Source organism: Vicugna pacos, unplaced genomic scaffold (assembly GCF_048564905.1).
Source record: "Vicugna pacos unplaced genomic scaffold, VicPac4 scaffold_20, whole genome shotgun sequence".
Lineage (NCBI taxonomy): Eukaryota > Metazoa > Chordata > Mammalia > Artiodactyla > Camelidae > Vicugna > Vicugna pacos.
The window spans coordinates 82433219-82455173 of record NW_027328741.1 but is presented as its reverse complement, the minus strand read 5'-3'; the positions used below and the strand labels follow the sequence as shown (position 1 = coordinate 82455173).

At 37.2% G+C, this 21955-nt stretch overlaps 2 pseudogenes; one reads left to right on the top strand and one right to left on the bottom strand.

The window, feature by feature from the left end:
• Positions 1 to 1004: 1004 nt before the first annotated feature.
• On the bottom strand, positions 1005 to 19986 carry LOC140694235 (guanylate-binding protein 6-like; annotated as a pseudogene).
• The window catches only part of LOC140693693 (thrombospondin type-1 domain-containing protein 7B-like), a 175321-nt pseudogene continuing 173223 nt past the window's right edge, over positions 19858 to 21955 (top strand).

Here is a 21955-nt window from a genome sequence, read left to right as displayed (position 1 = left end):
CAACTTTCACTGCATTTTGCAAATTTTGATGAGTTGTATTTTTATTTTTATTTCATTGAATACATTTTAAAATCCCTCTTGAGACTTATTTGACCTATGTATAATGTAGAAGTGTGTTGTTTACTATCCAGTTATTTTAGGACTTTCCAGCTATCTTTTCATTGTTGATTTCTAGTTTAATTTCACTGTAGTCTGAGACATACATTATAACATTTCTGTTCCTTTCAATTTTTAAGTTGTGTTTAATGATCCATAATGAGGTTTATCTTGGTGAATGTTTCATGTTAGCTTGAGGAAAATATATATTCTGATGTTTTTGGTATTCTATAAATGTTGACTACATCCTGTAGATTCCAAATAGAAAAATGAATCAATATAATATGCCACATTAAGGTAGCAAAAAAAAAATTGGTCATCCAATTGTTTCACAAAAATCCTTTGACCAAATTTAATAATCTTTCTGTTAAAAAAAAAACTCAAAAATTAGGAATAGAAGACAACTTCCTCAACATGATAAAAACTATGCATGAAAAATCCACAACTACACCCTACTCAATGATGAAAGACTGAACTCTTCTCCCCTAAGATAGCAAAAAGGACAGTAATGTCCATTTTTGCCTCCTCCATTTAACATAGTATTAGAGGTACTAGCCAGTGTAATAAAACAAGGGAAAGAAATAAAAAGATTTAAAATTGGAAATGAAGAAATAAATTCTCTCTTAACACACGACATGATATTAAATATAGACATGTCAAAGATTTCACCAAAAAATAGAAAAAATAAACAAATTCAGCAAATTTGGAGGATACAAAATCAACAATTAAAAATCAGTTGCATTTCTATACACTGACATGACAATTCAAAAAATTAAGAAAGCAATCCCATTTAAAATAGAATCAAAACGATTAATTAAAAATAAATTTAGCCTAGAAGAAGAAAGACTTGCAAACTGAAAACATTGCCAAAAGACATTAAATAAGACATAAAGAAATAGACACCCATGTTCATAGGTTGGAAGTTTTAATACTGTTAAGATGTCAGTACTATTCAACAGATTCTACAGATCTCATGCAATTCTTATCAACATTCCAATATTTTTCCAGAAAATAAAAAGTTCTAAAATTCATAGGGAATTTCAAAAATCCCAAATAAACAAAGAAAAAATCTTGAAAACAGAAGAACAAAGTGGGAGATATCATAATTCCTGATTTCAAAACTTAGTAAAAACTATTGTAATCCAAATAGACATATAGACCAATACAGTAAATAAATCTTCTCATATGCGGTCAAATGATTTGGTAAGGGTGTCAAGATCATTGAGTGGGAAAAGCACAATATTTTCAACAAGTGATACTGAGGAAATTCGATATTCACATGCAAAAGAATGAAGTTATACCCTTACCTTCCTCCATATTCAAAAGTTTACTCAAAATAGAACAAAGATCTAAAAGTAAAAGCTAAACAAAATCTCTTAGAAGAAAACATAGGGGAAACTCTTCATTCTATTGGGTTTGGCAATGATTTCTTGGATATACACTAAAGGTGTGTGTAGAAAACAAATGAAAAAATAGATAAATTGGTTTTTACAAAAACTTAAAACTTTCATGCATATCAAAGGACAATATCAAAAGAATAAAGGGAAACTCACAGGATGGGAGAAAATGTTTACAAATCATACATTTGATAAGAAATTAACATTCAGAATATATAAAGAACCCTTTAACTCAGCAACAACAAAAACAAAAACAAAAACAAAGAGCTCATTTCAAAAATAGTCATGGACTTAAAGAGACCTTCCCCAAATAACAGAGATAAATGGCCAATAAGTACCTGAAAAGTTGCTCATCATCATTATTCATTAAGGAAATAAGATACATTTCACACACATTAATATGGTTGCCATTTCTTTAGAAACAGAAAACAAATTTTGGTGAGGATGTAGAGAAATTGAGAATCCTGTACATCATTGGTAGGAACAAATTGAACAGCTAATGTAGAAAACAGTATAACAATTTCTCAGAAAATTAAACATAAAATTACCATCTGATTCAACAGTTCAACTTCTAGTTATATATCTCAAAAGAACTGAAAGTAGGAACTCAAATATATAGTTGTACAACAATGTTTATAATAGCATTATTCAAAACAATACAAAAAAATGGAATCAATCTAGTTATCCACCAACATATGAATGGGTAAATAAATTGTAGTGTATTTGCTGTCAGAATGGCTGTAATCAAAAGAATACAAATAACAAATATTGGCAACGAAGTGGAGAAAAGAAACCCTTGGTAGGCTCTTGGTGGGGAAGTAAATTCATGCAGCCACTGTGGAAAATAGTATGGAGATTTCTCCAAAAATATCAAAATATAATTACTGTATGACCCAGAAATTCCACCCCTGGGTATATAAAACCAAAACCAAAACCAAAACCAAAACCAAAAAGACTAATTTGAAAAGATACATGCATGTCAATGTTCATAGCATCATTATCTACAATTGCCAAGGTATGGAAGCAACCTAAGTGTCCATGAACAGATGAATGAATAAAGAAGATATGATACACACACACACACACACACACACACACACACATACACTGAGATAGATAGATATAGATAAATATAGTATGTATAGATATTTATTGTATACTACACACACACACACACACACACACACACACTGGAATACTACTCAGCCATAAAAAATGAAATTTTGCTATTAACAGCAACATGGATGGACTTGGATGGCATTATGCTAAGTGAAATAAGTCAGACAGAGAAAGACAAATACTATACGATATCACTTATATGTAGAATGTAAAAAATACAACAAACTATTGAATATAACAAAAACAACAACAAAAAAAGAAGCAGACTCACAGATACAGAGAACAAACCAGTGGTTACCTGTGGGAAGTGGGGTGGGCAATAAAGGTGTGGAGGAGTGGGAGTAACACACTACTGAGTATAAGACAGCTACAAATATGTACTGCACAACACAGGGAACATAGCCAGTATTTTGTAATAACTGCAAATTAAGTGGAAATGTAAAAGTTCTATAATAATTAAAAGTTAAAAAAATAAAATAGTATATAGTACATTCTTACCATGGAATGTTATTCAGTCTTAAAAAGAAGGATATTCTAACACATGTTACAGTCTAAATAAACCTGAGGACATTATGCTAACTGAAATAAGCCAGTCGCAAAAAGAAAAATACTATATGATGTCATTTTTATGAGGTATCCAGGGTAAATTCATAGAAACAGAAAGTTTACTCACACTTACCAGGAGCTTGGGGAGAGGGAAATGGGGACTTGTTTATTGGATACAGAGTTTCAGTTGAGCATGATGCAAAGGATTGGAGGTAGACAGTGATGATGATTGTAACATCTATGTGAATATACTTAATTCCACTATATTGTACACTTTAAATAGTTAAAATAGTAAATAGTTGTGCATATTTCATCAAAATAAAATAATTAGGTACTTTAAGTGGGAGGGAAATAGAACTTGATTGTCTGCATTTTCTATATTAATGGATAGTCAGCAGGGGCAGAGAGAGATTGGGACCTTAGACCAAATATATCAGGGGAGGAATTCATTACTCATGTTTGATCAGGGACTGTTTCCTGGGCTAAGAGTGGGCACCATATTCAATGCAGCCTGGGACCACTGTCCACAAAACAGTGGTCAGGGAATAAGATCACAGTATCTGAAATAAAAGGAATTCCATCCAAATAACACTGTTGAGTGGCACAACCACACTTCCATGGAAAAAGAGACACAAGGAAGAATATTCCAGAGTTGTCATATCAGTCCTAGTACAGTCATAGAAACAGAATCCACTTTAGTTTGTTTAAACATAATAAATTTGTACAGGTGATAAAGGAATAGAGATCAAAGGACACAAAATTCTTCATCAAAGTCTTTACATTTTTGCCTATAGGTAATAAGAGGAATATTTATTACCCTTTGAAATAATAAACAAATGTCACACTTATTCATACATCCAAACATTAATCTATTTATTCATTGTTTCAATCACCATGCACTCTAGGATTTACCTTACTTTAAAGTTATCATATTTGGTCCTTAGGACTCTATAATACACAATTATATCTCCAGGCAAGATGCACTAGGTTGAAACCAAACTTAAAAAATGACTATTTGGTTGCTACTTAGATTCTTGATCACCACACATAAAATATTTATATATATACACACACACATACATACACATATCTGTATACACACACACATATCTATATACATGTATATAATTACAATATTTATTTCTGCCTAAATAACATTATGTAAGACCCATACACGGTGTAAGCTGAATGAGGACAAGATCTTTGCTTTTCTCTCTTTACATAACCCAGAACAATGGCAGAGAGGGCATAAGAATTTAACAAACAATGTAAATAATTAGAACCAAGCATTCCTTAATGAGGATTAGAATAGATGTGTGAATAAATTGTTAACTATTTTTTAAAGCCTTTTTATTTTTCTAAGTGACCATTGTCAGTTTTATTATATTTTTATTGAAGGAAAATAGAAACAGTATTTCAAAGAGATATCTGCACTCATGTTTATTGCAGCATTAACCACAATAGCAAAGAAATGAAACAACCTAAATGCCCAACACATGAATGGATACAAAAGATGTGGCACATATACATATACACAAGGGAATATTATTCAGTCACAAGGAAGGAGGATATCCTGCCATTTGCTAACATCAATGGACCTTGAGCACATTATGCTTAGTGAGATAGGTCAGAGAAAGACAAGTACAGTGCTATATCACTTACATGTCGAATCTAAAAAAGGCAAGGCTTCTCTTTGCTCTTCAATGCAGGATTTGTCTAGTCCAAGGGATTAGAACATCTGCTTAAGTCAAGCTCTCAGTGGGAACAGATATACAGATATTTCTGTATAGTTTACTTTTCCATTAAACCCCATGATACATTGGTCACATATTCATTACTATATGGTTTCTTCTTTAAAAGGCAAAGCCATTCATTCTTCCTTCTGAACACTTGAAGCCATGGCTAGATGGAGTCATTTAAAGTCTCCAGTGGAGATGAGTTAACATCCTCGCAGAGATACAGAGACTGTGGTACATAAGAACACAGAGGGGGAGACAGTACTGAAAGAGTTTCTCCTGCTCCTCTGGTCCTTAAGTCAACTTAGAGACCTAAATCTAATATCTAAAATCCAAACAATCTATTATGTCAGAGGTTTGGAGTAATCGTGGAATTCTGGCAATTGAAAACAATCACACATGGGTCAGCTTTTTTTTTTACAGAAGTTTCTTACTAAGTACCCTCTGTGCCTAAACATACACTATGAAGATGTACAGAAAAAATATATATAATATATATATATATATATATATATATATATATGTATGTATAATGGTGTCTGTCTTCAGACAAACTTTATTTTTATTTGAAAACAAATACTAGACCAAGTTAGTTGCACCTGGGCCAAGACTGTGTTTATACCAGGATGTCATGTACCTTTAACAGGGAGACTGTGATGTCTTTTCAGGATCTGAGCATCACTCCTAGCTTGGATCCTGATTCTGAGAGTCCTTGAAGTGTTTGGGCATTCTCATTTCCCAGCATATGGATCCAAGTACATTTACAGAGGTCCCCTAGGAGAGGCACTGTGAAAATCATTATCATTTATCCTCATCCCAGAGCTGCAAGGTCCTCTCTCTTGGGATCCTGACCTCTCCTCCAGGTGATAGTTCCATCTTCTGAAATTGGTTTAGATCAAGGCTAGGGATTATAACCTTTTATCAATGTTACCTCTCAGCTTCCTATAAATATCCTTGATTCCAATTGTTTCCTCCCCATTCTTTTTCTCTCTACAGACACCTTGTTTTATTTGCCATCTTCAGAATTTTCTCTGGTCAGGTCTGCTGGCTGCCACTCCAACCAAATTATAGATTGAATGTTTGAATGTGTTCTCCAAAATCCATTTGAGGAAACCCCAACTACCAATGTCCCAATGTGTTTGGAAATCGGGTTTGGGATGGATTAGATAATGAGTGTGGGGCCTTCATGAATCTAATTAGTGCCCGTATAACAAAGAATCATGAGATTCATTCTCTCTCTGTCTCTCTCTCTTCACCATGCTAGGACACAGTAAGAACCTTGTCATCTGTAAAGCTGGAAGAGGACCCTTACCAAGAATACAACAATGCTGGCACAGTGCTTTTGGAATTACAGCCTCCAGAACTGGGAGAAATAAATGTTTGTTTTGTAAGCCACACAGTCTATGGTAATTTGTTATAGCAGCCTGGGCTAAGACAAACCACGATGCTCATTACTCTCATTGTATGTACTTGAATTCTGGTGTTTAAATGCCAACACCTGGCCTCTGTGTGTCTGGGTTTTTCATTCCCCAATACTATCAAGGCATCCATTTCTGCAGTGGTGGATCACACCTTCTGTACTTGCCTACAACAGAGATGGCACCACTGAACTTAAGGATGATGGGAATTCCTCTCACCAGTGAATACTCTTAGTGTTTAGTAATTTGTCTCTAAACACTTTAAAAGTGTAATTGAAACCTATGAAGTAAAGGTTACTCTTGCTGAGATTTCAAGGGGTAACAGGAAATTTCATACCTTATTTTTGAAGCAAATATAAGGGATTAAAAACCAAGGCCAAAGCAAAAACACGATTGGGATGCAAATGTTATTTTCTAGTATTCTGATCTTAGTCTAAGACCCCTCATTGAGCAGGCTAATGTCATTTCCAGAAGCAATGAGCAATTCCATTTATTCACATTTCATTTACTATTTTAATTATTAGTATTATACTTTGTTTTCTTTGTTATTCGAGAAACAACACAAGTTATCTTTGCAAAATTGAAAAGATACAGTATATAATGAAAAGCATGTGTCCTTTCCATCCCTGATGCCAAGCTGTCCTTCCCAGGAAGAACCAATGATACCAATTTCTAATGAATCTTCCAGAAATGTACTATATATATGTGTGTATGAGTGCCCATAATAATTGCCTTTTTTTTTTTTATGGTGAACACATTATACAAACTGTTTTGTGCCTCATTTTTTCACTCTACAATCTACCTTCCAGATTGTTCTATATTTATACAAATAGAGCTCCACTATTTACTGGCAACCTAGTATTCTAATATATGTGCATGCAAAATATATATTACCAAATTAAATGAGCATTAAATGGTTTCCAATCTTTTGCCAATAGAAGTGAAGCCTCAGTGAAACTTTTGTATATATGTACATACACATATATATGACTTTACACACATATATATTTCCTAAAAGTGAACACACTATATCAAAGTGTCCATGCATTTATTCTATCTAATGCAGGCCAGGCATCAATATTCTCTAGAAATCACTTTTTATATTTAAAGCATTGCTGGATGAAAGTGAAAAGCAGGCACATCAGAAATAGGCCAGAGAACATACATGTATAATACATTATGTATCTGATTTCTTTACAAGGTGAGCTACTTCTTTTTAAATAGTGAGCTCACTACTTTCATAACATTACCAAGAATGTTAGCTGAGGCAGGCAATAACGAAGTGATTATTTTGCCAAGGTTGTCCAAGGCTTGTGCAAGCAAGGAACTATCATCATTTTTAGTATCAACAATCCTCTATCTCAAATGATTTATCTCTGTATTCATCTCCTCACATTTCTTTCTAAATCCTTCAGTACACAGATCTTCTTGGACCTAAAAAAAAATAAAAATGAGAAAGGAAGTAAAACTTTTTAAATCCCCCATTTTTTCAAGGATTACATTTTGTCAAACTTTAAAACTTTGTCAGACTATCTTGGTTTTATTCCTAAAATTGTTCTCTCTTAATCATGAAAGGAGACTCTTGTAACAAGGAATATTTCCTGGTTTGGACCAAAATATTAAGAGGAAGTGTAGTTTACAGTCTTAATAATATTCATATTCCCTAGGGTTTTGCCAGGAGGCTAAGCCTGGCATGAAGACAAATGTAATATTTTCCTGTCAAAAAATGCAAATGAGAGGTAGCCTTGGTCTGACTGCACTAATTCTCAGTCCGACTCAGGATGGCACTGTCACCCATATTATAGAAATCTGTTATAAACACATGGCCCCCAAATTATAGAAATCTCTTATAAATCATGTTCAGATGAACAGTGAGAGAAATCCCTCCAAGCCACATGAAAGCTTGGGGATCTGTCCACACCTGGAGGCAATGCAGCAAGTGTAAAATCTATCATTTCCCTGTGTTTTTAAGTCTGGACATTTCTGGTAGTTTTATATCAGCACAGATCTACCTCAGGGCCTTTGGCTGAGCAGGGCTCCTGGTAAAAGGTAGTGATCTTGGCAGACCATAATAGTTGTTGTTCATATTAAACACACATAGTTGGAATATCTGTTCAATCAAGCCCTGTGAGATCATTTTAAAATTCTCTAAATGGCTATACAACCCTATTTATATTCTCTGAGGGCTTGGAATAGGGGGGGCATACCCATCCTGAACTCTCCAGAGTCTGCTTAGAGAGCCGAATTTAAAGGTTTTGGAAGGATTCAAAGGCTTCAGGGTTTTAATAAATCACAAGCAGTAGGTGCACTTGTGATCTCTGAATAATCATGCTGTAACTTTCACCCATCCCTTCCTGAGGTATCAAGGCAAAGCTATCAAGCTCTACTACTGCCACAGCCTGATTCACCTTCAGCTGATGCTCCAATATCTTGTTTGCCTCTCTCAGCAGGTTTTCTCTTTCCCTCACCAGCTCCTCCATCACCTGGACTATGTGTTTCTGGAGACTTCTCTTCTGAGCCTCCACCTGCTGCTGCTGCTCCTGTAGTTTCTGTTTCAGCAGCTCCTGTTCCTTCTCAGCTGTCTCCTTCCTGGTCCACTCTTCTGCCCCAGGGAGGTATTAGAGAGGGAAAAAATAGGCAAGGATTGACCTCCACCCTCCTGAGCTCAGAGGCCAAACCAAATTGAAGAGAGAGGTAGGAAATCTCTGAAGTCCTCCCCCCACACAATGTGTCCACACCATCGACAGCACACTTCATAATGTGAGAGAAAAGGCTCTGTCTGGTGTCCAATCACAGTTCCCTTTGCTGTTTCCAGATGCAGCAGTGTTGCTCCACAGAAAGGGAGGAAGCTCCGGTATTGGGAAAGTTTTGCTCTCACACATATCAGAGGTCACTGTAAGAACATACCCATCCCACTGTGAGCCCAGCCCAACCCTGTACCTGCTATGGCCTTCTGCCCATCAGTGAGGGCTTTATCTGCCTGCAGGATTTCTCTATTGCCACCTGTGACTGCAGAAATCTCTGGAGGAACTCATTTGCCTGAGGAACCAAGGAGGAGCACAGAAATTAGATTTCCAATAGGGAAATTAGTGATGCAAAGACAACTAAGTCCATGTAACTTTTGCTTCATGTTTAAAGTTCCACAGTGGTTCCTTACAATGAGTCCAAGCTCCTTAGAGTGACTGTCTCTCTCCAGTCTCTTGCCCAGTGCTACTTCCTTCTCCCCACTCTAAATTCCAGCCAGTCAGAATCTTGTTAAGGTCTACAAACCTCAAATCTCTGGTGCTTTTACATATCTGCTTTCCCAGTGTGAAATAGTGCCTCTAAATTGTGCTGCTGTTCTCCTTTGCCACTAGCTGGTAATAACTTTAGACAACTTATTTTAACCTGCCTATGCTTCTCAGTTCAGATCTTTAAAATGCTGATAATGTAGATGCTTCTTAATGCTATTTGAAAGATTAAGTTAAAGAGTCTAGGGAAAGAGCTTAACATTTTGGTTATAGGAAACAAGAGTTCAATATGTATTAGTTGCATTGTTTTTTATTATTATTATAATATTTGTTTCTAACACCTAAGTAACTCTTTCCTGAGTGTTATAACTTGTCTATGTAGTTGACTTCCTGTCTCACTTGTGATCATCCTTGTGTACAAAGACTGACTTGTAAATTATCAGTGCTCAACACATCAAATATGTTGTTGAGTAAAAAAAAAAGAGTAATTTCTGTTCTGTCTCTTGTGGATTTAAGAAATCTGTACTCATGGTTGGGAGTTGACATTTGTACTCTCTTCAGGAATAAATAGCATGCAGTGAACCTTAAGAGCCAAAGCTGTTTAAATGGCCCCATACTCTCTTTTTATGCATGCATGGAGCTGTGCTCTCAGATTTTTAGGAGACCACTTTGACTATTCTGTAGGTTCCCCATGTTTCCCTTATTCCTCACCTTCACTCCTTTCATATGCACTTGGTGATATTCCTTTTCAATAATTTCCTTTGCTTTCCTGTAGAGATCATGACCTCCAGGAACAGAGAAAGTTCCTGCTGACATACTTTTTATTAGTGCCTTTGAAAGCTGATCAAGTTTATTCTGGCAGTATTTGATTGATGTCTCTTCATTCTGTATCAAGAAATCCTCTTTCTTATTCTTTACGATTTCCTAGAGGGAAAAAAGACAGAGAGCTCTCACCAGAAACAAGGAACAGAGGAGGTAAATTTCCAAAGGATCTGGTAGAAGAATTAGTCTTACTGTGTTCCTCATGAGAAAAGTATTCTGTTGGAGGACATATAATAAAACAGCAGTCACAAGATGTGATTTAGTCACAGCTCTGAAAACTCTGGAAGACCATGGGGAAGTTCCCTAACCTCCTTGGGTATTTCATCTGAGCTGTTGGAGTTGCATTACCTAATCTCTGTGGTTCCTTGAAGCTGCCACATTCAGTGATTCTATCTGTCTTCAATGATAGATACAACAAGGAGCAACCTAAGCTGAAAGTGGCCTGAAATGTGCATCTGAAAAGAGAAATTTTGGTTCCCAGGCATAGGAGTGTGTTCACAGAAAAAGAAGCTAGCTAAAGAATGTCTTTGGGTGTTCTGGACAGGCTTGGAATCCACAGAAGTATTTATTTCAAGAGGATATCCATACTGATTTTTCACTGAAGGTCAAAGAGAGTTCTAGATAAACTGCCTGAGGCCTGGCAGTAAAAAAAGAAGGAAATGTAGTCCTTTGAAACTCTGTCCCTCATGAGAACATGGACTACTTTATCCCTGAGTGAGAGATGAGCCGTTGGACCAGTAACAACACTTCTAGGCTTCATTCTTCAAGGGGAGGTGACATATGGTAAATACTAAGACAGATTACAACAAGATTCTTCTGTTACTCCTGCTTGTCATCCTTGAAGGAGTGCTCCATGAAGACTGCAGTGTCTTCCCTCTCACAGGCAGCGTGCTCCTCCAGCAGCTCCTGCAGCATGTCTGTGGGGAAGCTCACTCGCTGGGCCATCTATTCGCTGTAGTGGTTGTCTGCCTTCTGAATGGCAGCTGAGTTCTCCAGATGGGCCAGAGTTGTCACTGCGTTCTCCAAGTGAGGTACTGCTCCGCTATTGATAGTATCCATGTAGTTCACAACCAGAGTCCTCAGCCCTGAAGAAGCCAGGAAATTTAGGGGCTAAATATCAAGTTATCAGTCAATGGCTCCAGGATTCTGAGACTATGCTTCTAGGGTCATATACTATACATGCACACACACAAACACACACATGCACCCCTACCTCCTTCTACCATTATCACCTTCATTTTCCTACTGACTCTTCATTTTTATGGTTTTCCAGGTCATAGGACTGAAAAAGTTAATATCTACTTCTATCTAACATACTAGGGGCTACCTGGAAAATACAGTTTCTCAATTTAAAAATTGAAAGCAATATAGATTACATAGATAGACAGATGAGGCAAGGTGTACCATGTTTAATGTATTCCTAATTCTGAGGCTTTGAATGGATTTTCAGTGATTTATGGGCTAATATTTATTTTTTGGGCCACTCTAAATTCTCAAAATATCTTTTGAATTCACCTTGTGAAGAACACTTACTGTATACGACTTCCTTTGAAAACATGCAGTATTCTGTTTTTACACCAAGAGAGTGATTATATTCTAAGTGGAGGATGTTTTCAGATAAATAGGAGCCACCAATATCATTGACAAAAATTGCAATTTGGGGAAGGAATTTGTAAAGCCCCCAAAGAAGATAATTATAAAGTATACAGATTTCTTCATGGAATATAAATGTCTGTAAAATCAGAATTTTTTTATAGAATCAAACAAATATACTAGAAAGCACATTATATAAAATATTCAACACATAGCAGTCCCCATGGAAATGGGAAATAGAGACTCACCTTTCCCAGTGACCATGATTCCTTCTGTGAGGTTCTTGGTCCTTGCATCAGCGAAGATGTAAGAACAGAAATTTTTTGTTTGCTCCTGGAATTTAGGATCCAGTTGGTCTTCAGATACCATCCCAATATTGGCTAGAAGTTTTTTTCTTCATATGTTAGCCAAAGACAAAACACTTTCATCTTGGAAATAAATGCCTGATGCAGTCCCTGGGTAGATTGGATGTTTGGGCTTTGGGATTCTTCCCTGAGGGACAGAAAAACAGTGATTAGAGTGTGTAGAGTCTTGAGGCGAGGGTGCTACAGGTGTTCATGGCAGGGATTTGTGTGTCTTTGCCATTTCTACACATAGAACTCCTTTAACATAGACATTCAATACTTCTTTGCACATCAGACTTATACCAATGATATAACTGCAGAGAAATTTAGGGAGACATCTGATCCAGTAAAGGAAACCTATGGCTGGTCTCTCCAGACATGCACATAGTAGAGTGGTTGTCTATGATGTGTTTGCTTAACTAGCAGCTAAAAGGATGAAAGGTCAAATGAAACTTTCTGCTCAACTCAACCTCATGTAGGAATTGAGCTGTGGAACCAAAAAGGAGAGCTACAAACAAGGGATCATGGACAGTAATTTGAATATTAGGAATGACATCCTCATTATTTAAGGAAAACTGTTTTGATGCTAAAAATAATTGATGCAGTGTTATCTATTTTTTTAGTAAAAACCTCTAAAGTATAAATGTACCTGAAATGTAATTTTAAGGTATCACCACTAATCTATAAACTCTTTGAGGTAAATGATTAGATCTCGTCCTCTCCTGCCAGCCAATTTCTCAATAGCTGTTTTAAGAAATCATAAATAGAAATGTGAAAGTAAGAATGAATAAATTGGAATTGATATTTCTTTCAAGGTTTCAATAGACACACATCCTTGTAAATGTAACCCATGAAAATAATTTATTACCTTGTAATTAAATCATGGGTAAACATCTGGGAATTAGGAGAAAGCTATGATGTGGAAGGTAAAATGAATGTTCTAATAATTGTCAGTATTATTGAAAAGGCATAGACTGTAAAGACAGTCACTACTTCAGGTTTATTTAGAACATACAATCATTTTGTAGATGATATAATTATACAGGATTAGAAAGTTATATATCCCTCTTTGAAAAGAATAATATGTGAAATCTATATTTTGTTCATTAGATAAGCTTTTCACTGCAGTTTCATGTCTAACAATTAGCTGATTAGTTGTTTTCTTTAACAGAGACAAATTGAAGGAATAGGAAACACAGTGTCCGGTCTTTAGAATGTTTCAGCACCCATTTAATCTGGATGTTAAATTTAAAGATGTATAAAAAACAAATTGGTTTTGAGTAATTTCACTTTACGCTTTACTTTTCTTGAGTAAACTTCAACTGTAGCCCCTAGATCTTTGCAACCCACTTTCCAGCCACCATTTCCACAGACTTTGATTTAGTCTCAAATACAAATGCAATCACAGAGATAAGGGACAGTGTTTAGTAGATCCCACCCTCTATTGGACCATACACTGCCCAGGCCATACTCTGATACCTGGAATCAGCTTCAGGGCATTCTCCAAGTACTTATCATCTGTGATAGGCTGACCATGTAACTTCAGCTCCAGGGTGAAATCCCATACAGTCCAGATTAAAGTCTGGAAAGAAACTCACAAATTCTGTGGAATCTTCTACTCTATCAGGTGTTTGAGAGGAATTCACCCTGATGAGTTTTGCAAGTTCTGTCACATAACTAGGACTTGGTTAAGGAAAATAAACTCACTACCAACAATTCCCACATTTCTCGAATATAAAAGTATTATAAGCACTCTCTTTTGCCATGTATCCCATCTGCTCCACCCAAGGAAATTAAATGACAGGGAAGGAGAGACTGATTCTATCTCCATTCCCATGAATTCAGTGAAACAGTGTTTCAAGACCTGGAAGGATACTGCAGCTGCTCCAGGGCCTGGGGGTTGATGGTGCTCATGCTGTTGTAGACAAAGCTACTGCACAGAAGCACGGCCAGGGCAAAGATCCATGAATCCTTCTTAGACTCATCCTAGAAATCACATTAGAAAAAGAGAATTAGAAATTTACCCCTAAATTAGAAGTTCTTCCATACACTTATTCATTCATGGTTTCATTTATTATTTCATCTAACCTACTCACCATGCTAAGAAATTGCTTGAAGACAGATGTAAATGAAGATATCAACTTTGACAATTACAGAGACATTTCTTGTGTTTGCAAATTTTTCATATATAAAAGGATTCTAATTTTCACAGTGCTTTCTTTTTCCTCGATTGGATAAAGTAAAATAACATATACAGAAAAACTAATACAGTACCTGTGGTGCAATTAGGTATTCAGTGATGAGTGTGGGCACTTATTCATTTTGCATATATTTATTAATCAGAGTCCATATAAAATATACCATAGTTGGCATAACTGGGTATTTAAATTATATCCAATCAATAAATAATTGCAGGAAGCTACTAAATATCCCCAACTGTTCTTAGATTTTAAAAAAGCAATGCTAAAAATGAAAAGTATTTCTTTCAACATGACTATTTCAAAGCAGTGGACAAACATCCATAACAGTAAGTGCAACAAAGATAGAATTATCTGTAAAAGGCTTACTCTCAGTAATGTATATAAGCAGTGAAACCTATAGCTATAACACTAAATTAAAATTTAGAAGTCTATCAAGGAAGAACAGAGCTATGAAATTTGGAGAAAGAATATATGATCTGAAAGCTTTCTCAAAGTCTTGAGCTGAATATTAAAGAACTGGTAAATGTGGAACTGAAGAAATGAAGGTGATCCCATAGACAGGAAAACCCAGAGAAACAAAATTAGAGATGGGAAAATACAGGGGTTTTGTAGTTAAAACAGAGTCATTTGAGGGCAGAGGGCAAGTGGAGAAGTTAAGGTGAGCTTTCATGCAGCCTAATCAAGGACCTTAAAGCCCAGGCTAATTTGTATTAATCGTAGCATTGTCTAAATAATGGCATAAACTGGAAATTGTTTTTTATTATAAATGGCATGTAAAGTTGCTCCCAGTGCAAATGCAAAAACTGTGGTTTATGTTGAGAAGATTCTAAATGGGAGTTTGAGGGGATAAGAGTCTATTCATTACTTTCTTTCCCCAAAACCCAGTTTTTAAAAATAATCAATTAGGATAAGACGTAGCAGTTATGACAAACAATTATTTCAACAACAAGATTATATCATTGTTTGATATATGGCTTTAAAAATAAGCACAGACTTTCTAACTCCTGTTGAGAAAAATAGAGAGCTATAAAAATGTAAGTACTATTTCCAAATAAGTCTCAAAAGGGGGAAAGGAGGGATAGGAGGGATAGTTCATTTCACCCATTAGCAGAAAGCTAAAACACCAAAAATCCATTTTAAAATGTTTCTTGTAGGACAACACCTACTTTTATAGAACTTGTACATTCAGAGGTGTCTCACAGATTTCCAGAACACTCTGTGAGTAGTTGATGAACTTCATCATGGAAAATGTAAACCTGTCTCTTAAATCCAACCCTCAAATACACTCTTCACCTTGTAGCTAAGAAGGTGAATCAGAAATTTTTCCTCACTCACAGATTCTCCTCTTTTTTAGTTATGCTTAACTGTTAGTTCTCAAAATCAGTCAGGTGCTGCCTGGATTGCCTTTCAAAATTGAAGGACTTATTCCCCCAGCTGTTGGGAGTGTTTGTGGAAGACAGTCTTCAAGTGTCAGCCCTCTTAATTAGAAAGGCTTCTGGAGCAGCTCTTCAAAAATGTATCAGCACCCCTGTCCCAAACTCAGGATAACTCGAAAAAGCCATTCCAGACATGGAGCTCCCATGAAATTCCCAGAAATTGGGGATTGCAATGCAATGTAATTTCTTCTTCTCTCCAGCCTGCTTCTTTCCCAATTACATGGTATTAAATCTGACTGCAGATAATGTGGTCTTGTCAATTGAACTAAAGACTCTTTTAGGGCAGGACCTTTACTTTGGTCACTGATATCTATAATTCTAAGTTCAAAGGCCTGGAACTCAGCTGTTCAATAATGACTTACTAAATATAATCAAGTCATCTACACAGTGCCAAGAAATAAAAGAATTTATCTGAGACACCATGATATCTTACCTATAAGTGAGATTCAAACAAATCATAGTTTGCCTTATTTACTATAATTGATTTCTAGATTTTACAGATTAAAGCAGTAAAATTTCTAGGGCCATGGAGAGATAAGGGGAAAATCCAGAATAAAAAGGATTTAACTGTTACTTTCTGCTTTACCATTCACACATTCCCCAGGCTCTAAGTATCCAGAAGGACCACCAGAGTATGATTGGGCTTGTGTAGGTGAGGCACACACCACATTCAGATGCACTTGGTTTCAGACTGCACTGTAGAGCCTAGAGGAAAGTCTGTGAGGAGAGGGGAGAAAGCAGCATTCAGTTAGAGCAGATAATCTAAACAACCAAGGGCTACAGATCTATTGGAATGTCAATATCCCAGCATACGAGTTGGTGCTTTGTCCATTTCCTCAAGAATGTCCTACTTTGTGTGTCATCTGTTTCAAGGAGGAAGGAATATTAATTGTGATAAAGATACCAAGCAAGGGCTCAACATAGATGAAAAGGGGAATCCGTGAATCATACAAAATGGAAGTCATTGATAACCATAACAAGAGTATCTTGAAAGAACTGTGAGGTTCAAAGCCAGAGAGAAATGGACTGAAGACAGACATGGGAAGAGAAAAAGGTGGGAAAAAAATCAAGATTATATTTTTTGTCAGACAAATTTTTCAAAACAGGGGAGAAGTGTTAGCCACAGAAGTATATGTCATACAGGAAATATTTTTAAGATTATAGACATTTGAACACATTTATATGTTGATGAGAATATTCCATAAAAAAGCAAAATGTGTTTCAAGAGAGAGTAGACACAATTGCAAGAGTCCAGTGCTTAAGCATGTAAAATAAGGTAAGATTGTGTGAACTGGTAGGAGAAATTTTGCTTTACAGGAATAAAACATATAATATGATAATGAATTACAGTAAGACAGTGATTTAGCAGTAAGAAATAGGAGTGGAAAGTTGACTTGTTAAGAGAAGTTTGGTTCTCCCTACACATGATCAGGACAAAAATTAAGAAACTGAGATATTAGCTAGAATCAAGCAATTGGCCCTTGACCCAGTACAACACTCACCATGATTGTGACCTGCAAGACGGTTCATCAAGTAGGATTTGCCCGTATGATACGGTCCTACAATGGCCAGACCAGCACTGGCAAAGAAATCTCACCAAGAATCTGCAGAGAGTTTTGGTTCACTGACAGCACCTTGACACTTTCCAGCAGACAAATGGGGCCCATTATTTTGGATCTGGATGCCATGGCAAACTGCCAACCTAGAAGAGCTTCTTAGTGGAAATCAGATTATAAAGTCATTCTCTAACTCAGACTTATACAAAGCATCTATGAACTTAGGATAAGGTAACTAAGAGTTCTGTGCTTTCCATGAGACAAAATGTAACATAGAATTAGCATACTGCAGAGGTTTTCCCCAATCATACCAAGCCTCTCATGATATTGGTAGTGAAATAATATAATATCACTCTCCAAAGTGCTATTTCAAAATAATAGTATTATTAAAGTTATTGTTATGATGCACTGAAGGCCTACAATATACCAAGCCCTTTGATAATAACTTACATATCCAGCTAAACTGATATTCACAAGAGACTGAAAGTTAGAAATTAATATAACGACTTTGGAAATGAGGTAAATGTTTCTCACAAAGGCTGAGTGAATGTCACTGAGCAAGGATTAAAAATCTACATACTTGAGCAAAATGACAGTCTAGCAAACTCTAAGCTCTTGTTTCCCCAAGGAGACATAAACAACAACCAAAATTCTGGCTAGAATAACCTCACAGTAGTTCCATAAAACAGTCAAAGGTCCAAAGCAACCAACCAAATACCAAATCAAGAAACAGCCTCATTCAAAATGGTAGGAAATTCTGTGGTGTTTCTGTTGCCCTTGCTCCCCATTGTGGTAAGGTCTTTAAGGAAGTGGCAAATCATTTCCCAATTCCCTCCCCTGATTCAGAGACAGGGAAATTTTATAATGTTCTAACCTGTCAGGGCTGCCTCTTCAGGTCTCTGTTTCACCTCACATGAAACTCAGGGAAGGGTGGCAGAGGGGTAGGTGGTGGTAAAACTTGGATATCAGATGGAAAGAAGCAGCAGGTATTTCTCAAGGAAACATGTGGAGAGAGAGCTCCACAGATGCCTAGAGCAAGAGGTTACCAGTGAATATATAAAATAGACTATCTAAGGCATCAATTGAGTTTCCAATTCCCTTTTTCAAAATAAACAGAGCAGAGCAGACTACATTTACAATGTTCTGATATCTCATGGGCTGCCTGAAGGACTGTTATCTATTCCCTTATTTGGATCTTAGGCAGGGAGAAGCAGTGGGCATTGCTTGGGAAAGCTGCAGGGAGAATGACCTGCAGACACCTATGACAAGATATTATGGGTGTGTGAAATTGAGATTTACAATAAGAAATACAAATTTGATCATTGTCCTTATTCCTGGTATATAGCTCTTAAAACCCTATGTGATGAGAGAGATAAAATTATTTTTCTTGTAACTTTTGGTCTTTTGTTCTCATTTCCTAAAATAGCTCCAGACTGATAAAGATGAAAGGAGAGTCTTTTGTTATTTATAACAAGCACCTTTCAACCACAACTGAGTTTATGTTAATGAGGTGATTTTGTAAAGCCCCTAGATCACTACAGAATGGAGTTGGTTGCTAGAGAAACCAATGTTATTAGAAAGTTGCAACATTTAGCCTGATGCTCCAACCACTGGGGAGAAGAGTTGAAAGTTGAGTTAATCACCAATGACCAATAGTTTACTCAACCATATCTATCTAAGAAGTCCTCCATTAAAAAAATAAATAAAACCTAACTGAAGGGGTTCAGAGAGTTTCTGGCTTGATGCATATGTGGAGGTTGTTAAAAGGTGGCACATCCAAAGGGGTCATGGAAGCTCCACACGCTTTTATCCATATCTTTCCCTATGCAACTGTTCTATTTTGCTGTTTATAGGTTGTAGCCTTTTTTAAAATAAACCAGTAATCTAGTAAGCAAACTATCCTTCCTGAGTTCTTAAGCCATCCTAGCAAATCATTGAACCTGGGCAAGAGATGGGAAACTCCAATGTACAGCCAGTTATTCAGAAGCACAGGTGACAACCTGGATTTGTAATTGCATCTGAACTGAGGAGCCAAACGGGACGCGCGGCCTTGGCTCACAACACAGCCCCGTTCCTTCCCGAGTTTCGCAGCCGGGAAAGCAGAGGCTTGGGGCCCGGACCGCTTCGGGGCCTGCGGGGGAGGCTGAGGGAGGGACGGAGACCCGCGCAGGGCTGGGGAGGGGCCCGCAGGGACTCACCGTCTGGGCAGCAGCTCCTGACCCACAGCTGGGCGGGCGGCGGTGGCGGTTGAGGCTGCGGTGCCGCCTGAGGGGGCTGAGGCGGCGGCGGCGGCTGCTGGAAGGACTTGAGGGACTCGAAGGCCTTCGCTAGCTTTTCCAGGGTCGCCATGGCGGCCTCCCGCCATGCGGGAGCAGCCCCCGGAGTCTCCGGGCCGACCGCCTCCGGTCAGCAGCGGTGGCAGTGAACGGGGCTCGGGGCCGCCAGCAGGTGCGGACCCCAAGCGCCCGGCCATCTTGAAGCCGTCCCGACAGTCCCCGCGGCCCTGCGTCCTGCCACGCTGGGCCGGTGGGGCGGGGCCGGGCCGCGGGATTGACAGCCGGAGGCAACGGCCTCCGCCAATGGCTGCCTCGCTCTCCCCTTGGGCTCAAAGAGCCGCCACTGCTGCTGGAGTCACTGCGTTCTTCCCGGCGAGGGGCGGGGGGTACTGCACGGGGATCTGGAGGGCGGTTCGGGGGCGGGGTTGCAAGGCACGGCGAGGAGGGTGGGGAGGGCGGGTGACTTGTGATTGAGGGTCTCTCTGCGAGGGGCATCCCCGGATGACGCATAGCATGTGGCAGGGAGGCCGGGCAGTGGGCTGGGAGCCCGAGACCCCCGCGGGGCGCTTGCCCACCCCGCGGCGCGGGCGGAGGGCCTGCTCGCAGGACAGCCTGCTATAATATGCTGACTGTTACATACCTTACCCTTGTTAGTAGCCTCAAATCACTTCTTGTTCACCTTCAGGATCATTACCATAGATATACTTCTTACAATCCTGGTACTTAACTATGTTCCCTCATGCTACAGGGGCATACACATGCTATTCTCACTCTTAGAAATAATCGTTTACACATCAATCCCCTACTCCCCTCAAGAGATTTGCCTATCTAATTCCAATCACTCTGAGTGCTCAGCTAATTTGTGAATTCATAAAGCCCATTACATTAACATAATTCCTTAACACCATGTAATGCTCCTTTATCACACTTATTAAAGTATACTTTATAATAACATAAAAACTCTTCCATGCATTAAGGTAGATATTAAACAATTAAGTTCACAATATAAAGTTGTAAGTACATATACTTTATATTATGAAAAATGTTAAGGAATTACATACTATAGTTAAATTCATTCATAATTTTTCATAGAAATATGAGAATATTTATTCCAAGTTGGATCATCACTATATGTGTGTGTGTATATATGTATATATCTTTCATCCTTCATTCACATTATAAGTTCTGATAAAATATTGCCAACAATTAACTTTTATACCAAGAAAGGAAAGAAGGAAAGAGGAAGGAAAGAAAGAAGGAAATGGAGGGGTTTTAGAACTCTTGCGATTGAGACATATTAGATAAAGACTCAGATCTGTACATTTGTATATGATAATTATTTTCCTGAAATTATATAAAAACACATAAAGAAAACTGAAAGCTAAATATAAAATTATTTACAACCCAAATTTGAGGTTAATTTATATCTTCAATTGATATGCATTTTTTTAAATTTAATACTACACTGTTCCATTGCTATAATCAAATTCATAAACAGAAAACTATATATGATATATAATCCTCTCACCATTTATAACACCTCTGAAAGCATTTTTGAAGTAGAATATTTTATATTTAAAGTTTTTGTCATTAGAAAGGCTTTGAATATTTTAACACTATTAGATTTAATTTACTTCATCGTATTATTTTTTCCAATACATGAGAAATAATATCTTATATGGTTTTGATTCATTCTTTAAGTAGTTTGTTAATATTGTGTAATAAGTGAATTCATGGAATATTGTTATAGAGGTAGACATTTTTATTTGAAGATGTCATCTTTTGTAGTATAATAATAAGGCCATTATTGTAGGAATGTGAAGGAGTTAGACATTGCTTTTAGTAAAATCATCACTCTGAAGGGCATATTGGCAATAGCAGCATGTGGTTAAGATCATGTCAATTTTTTGTAAATCTTTAACAAATTCTGAAATCACTCTGGTTGCTTACAAATTTATGAAACACAATTACTTAGTGGAAGAATAAGGCTATAGTCACTGCATGACAAAGGATTGCTGCTTAATAAATAAGTGAGAAGAATTAAGTATAATTCAAGGAAAGCAGCATTCTTAAAATATTTTGAATTGATTCGAGAAACAGAGATTTTATGATTATTTATTTAGCAGAGTTTATATAGACATTTATGTGTGTGTGTGTGTGTATCCTTCATCTCTGTATCAATTCA